The 4,012-nt window shown below is 46.6% G+C and overlaps 1 protein-coding gene across 1 annotated transcript in view; it reads right to left on the minus strand.

Moving 5' to 3' along the window:
• Positions 1-3,560: 3,560 nt before the first annotated feature.
• Positions 3,561-4,012, minus strand: part of LOC134458951 (myosin light chain 4-like) — a 1,654-nt gene continuing 1,202 nt past the window's right edge. Inside the window, exon 1 of the mRNA XM_063211322.1 lies at positions 3,561-4,012. This exon is cut by the window's right edge and continues 1,202 nt beyond it. The gene's annotated coding sequence lies outside the window, so the exon portion shown is untranslated.

The following is a 4,012-nucleotide window of genomic DNA, read 5'->3' on the forward strand; positions in this document are numbered from 1 at the left end:
CTGGGATGAAACCAGTAGCTCAAAAGTGATACTGATCTGACAGCTACTGCCAGGATCAAGGAGCAGATGACAGCTCAATTTTGCCAATTTGCATGACTGTCTGTGCCTGTGTGTGTGCCTGTGTGTGTGTGTGTGTGTGTGTGTGTGTGTGTGTGTGTGTGTGTGTGTGTGTGTGTGTGTGTGTGTGTGTGTGTGTGTGTGTGTGTGTGTGTGTGTGTGTGTGTGTGTGTGTGTGTGTGTGTGTGCACGCACGACTCATGTGTGATCACATTACATTTATACCGCACGAGCACTTTCAATTAAAAAAAAAGAAAATGAATATTTCACAGACAGTCATATGTGATAACACCAATAAACTCAAAGTCCCCTCAAACCATATTGTCACATTGTCATGCTTAACTACTGTTTACACTTTATCTTCTGCATTTTCACACCTGAATGTCAGTACAGCTGACGGCCTCACGCCCTTTTCTCTCCATCTCATCTCCTGTGTGATGGTTGATGTGGGAGTGAATCAGGTGACCGTGGGGGTGTGTTGCCATAAGCAGAGGCGGATCTTGTCACCAGGCTAGGCAGGCAGCCACTTGGGGCCCCCCAAGCCACTTGATGGTGAAAACAGCTCAACTTTAAACTATAATAGCGCCAATTTGTTTTCGAATGTTCATTCCTTTGGGATTTGGGATTTTGCTTGGGGCCCCCACTGACACTAGAATCGCCTCTGGCCAGAAGGTCCATTTACTCCTGGCCACTCCTGAACACATTTGAATAGGTGGTTGGGGCGGTGTGTGTGTGTGTGTGTGTGTGTGTGTGTGGGGGGGGGGGGGATGGGGATAATAGCCAGACTGTGTGTCACTGCACTGCCTCTGCAGGGTGCAACTGAGTCTATTTCCTATTTTATTCTATTAGGTAATATATGTTCTCTGCAATGGTCTCGCTCGCCCCCCCTGCTGCCGCGGTCTATGCCACCTACAGTGCCTGTGCCTTCCCTGCTGATTTCTGAGTGCTGAATCCTACGTGAGTCGCCCCCCTTCCCCGGTCCCCTTTCACCCGTGTGGGAGAGGGTGTGAAATTCATGTTTGCAACCTGGGAGGAGCAGATATGAGATGACACTGGGGTGGATTTAGAGCCACGGATTCACATGGAGCCCCATACGGTGCCAGATCAGGTGTGTGTGCGTGTTTGTGTGTGCTTGTGTGTGTGTGTGTGCTTGTTTGTGTGTGCTTGTGTGTGTGTGTGTGTGTGTGTGTGTGTGTGTGTGTGTGTGTGTGTGTGTGTGTGTGTGTGTGTGTGTGTGTGTGTGTGTGTGTGTGTGTGTCTGTGTGTGTGTGTGTGTGTGTGTGTGTGTGTGTGTGTGTGTGTCGATAGGTGCGTGTGTGCATGTATGTCTGGGAAGACATTTATGGAGCCCATTGTGGCTCTGTCTGTCTGTACATGACTGTCCATCACCCTATCTGGATCAAGAACACACAGAAGAGGAGGATGAGTGTGCGGAGGAAGCGAGGAGAAAACATTTGTGTGATGGATCATGGAGGAAAAAGGGTGTGCGTGTAAGGATTCAGTCCTGGCCTTATGTACAAGGCCAAACAGCTCACCCCCCCCCCAAGGGAACCCCTCCATGTGCGCCCACTCTATAGCCAGACTCCCCACCCCTCAGCTCACACACACATACTGTGTGCACACGCACTAACGCACGAACGCACATACATCACACATCACACACACACACACACACACACACACACACACACACACACACACACACACACACACACACACACACACACACACACACACACACACACACACACACACACACACACACACACATCACGCACACACACGCACGCACACACACACACCCTGGCGGACTCTCAGGGATTAGGCGGCTTACATTCCCTGGGATGCTTCAACATGCCGACAGGTGCGTGGGGGCAGCTCCTCAAATAGAGAACAACAACACACAGCAGCACCACAGAAACTAAATCCTGGAGATCTTCTGCCACGGACACGTCGTCTGCCTGCACTCTGCTTTTCTTTCTCCCCATCCCCATGCGCTGAGAGGAAAGGTCATCCTTAAATTTTTTTTAAAAAAAAAACTCACACCACCCCACAAAGCTGCCGGGGGAGTCTGCCTGTTGCCCGTTGGCAGGTGTTGACATGAACCGCTGTTTGCAGGTTTTATCCTCTCTGAGTTCCCTCCTCAACACTATCACCAGGCCTGTCATCGGTTTCCATACATCACGGACGCAAAACCCTTGCGCCGTCAGGCAGACGGGTGGGCTAAAGAATTTGTGCCTGGAGCAGTGTTTCCCAACCAGGGGTACGTGTACCACTAGGGGTACGTGAGCACACTGCTGATGGTACGTGGAAAAATGAAAAAATGTATGAGCATAGTCACATTGGGATATAGAGCATGAGAGAGGGGGTACTCATGGAATTAAAAAAGGGTTAGGGGGTACGCAAGGTTGGGAAACACTGGCCTGGAGAATTGTTGTCTGGTTCATGCCAGTAAGACACAGTTGTTGACAGGATGGCAATGACCAAGTGGTAACGTATTACTAAAAGGATGTGAGCAGCACTGATCATAGTGGTGTAGTACTATAGTCAGTGATAATTACAGCGCTTCACTGGTGGAATGGCGTGTGATGAAGGGCAACGTTAGTAGCCTAGTAAACCAGCGCCACCCGCTGGACGGCGACATTTTTCGGCTGCGACGAGTGGTCGTCTAGCCTCGCATCGTCGAACATTTTGAACACTGTGCCCTGAGTCTGGCAAAACCAATCACAATGCAGAGATTTGTTTTGTATTTGTTTTGAATCAAAGCGGTTGGGGTTTTGAGGGAGTAACGACGAAGCTTGCAACGTTGGGAAAGCACATCAACAAGAAAGATTGTTGATTGGTCAGAGTGCCGGCCTATAGGCACAGGCACGGGTTGAAAAACAACAGGTTGTTCTCAGCAACAATCTTCGGATGTATCGTTCATCGGGGCCAGACTAAATTATACATCCAGTCTCATATTTAGGCTGGTTTATCAGGTTACTACGTTAGAGCACTTTAACTGTTAGACCCTGTAACTGAGTGACCGATTATATTTCTGCAACCTTCATATTTGAAGCTAATCAGGGTTAGCTAGGGTTGAAATTTTACAGAGCTCATACACATGCAGGCTTTCCTATAATGCATGCAATGTTGAAGTCACCTACTGTTGATAGTGAATCAATAGTGTTCATGCTGCTTAGTTTAGACTAGAATGAAGGTCAAAACAAAAGGTGAAATAAATCAAAGAAATTATCAATTCTAAAAAGTATACAATGCTTCTGAAGCATTTTTGCATCTCAAAATTGGACGGCTATATAATTAAATGAAATCTGAGTGCGTTTCTACGCACCTGCCCAACCTCAAGCTGGAATGAACAAGCGCCACAAACCAGGGGAAAAAATTATTCTATTGCAAGCTAAATTTTGGTGCTGATGTACTCTATGAATTTGTAATTACAAAGCTTTCACACTTCAGAGGTTTCAATGTTTTCTCCTCCAAAAACAAACGGCCAGCATTTCATGGTTGATGATCTTATTTATTACAACATGTGCAAGATCATTTGGGTACACAGAGGGCACGCTCCCATTTTACGGAAAAAGAAAATAAATAAATAATTAAAACTTGCCAATATTGGTGGCCCAGAAACAAACTATGACTGTTTTCCCAATAACTGCAAATTGCTTCAGTGATTTCTTTTCTGTTGATTTTTGATTACTTTTGATATTAGTGTTGATAGTGTTGTGCACTAGCATTTTTTTTAATTGTCTCTCACCCCTACAGAATGCAGTTCATGAAAGATGTTTTGATGCATCCTTGGTTATTGCTTGACAAAATCACATGTAGTTGATGGACTCAATGATGTCGTATTGGGCTGTCGTGCACAAGTCTCTCACCTCAATCAAAACCGTGACAGGATGGATGAATTGATGGTTGTCCATTGTGCACACAACAAGTCTCTCTCGTATGTGGATGA

The sequence above is a fragment of the Engraulis encrasicolus genome, chromosome 11, assembly GCF_034702125.1.
Source record: "Engraulis encrasicolus isolate BLACKSEA-1 chromosome 11, IST_EnEncr_1.0, whole genome shotgun sequence".
Classification (NCBI taxonomy): domain Eukaryota; kingdom Metazoa; phylum Chordata; class Actinopteri; order Clupeiformes; family Engraulidae; genus Engraulis; species Engraulis encrasicolus.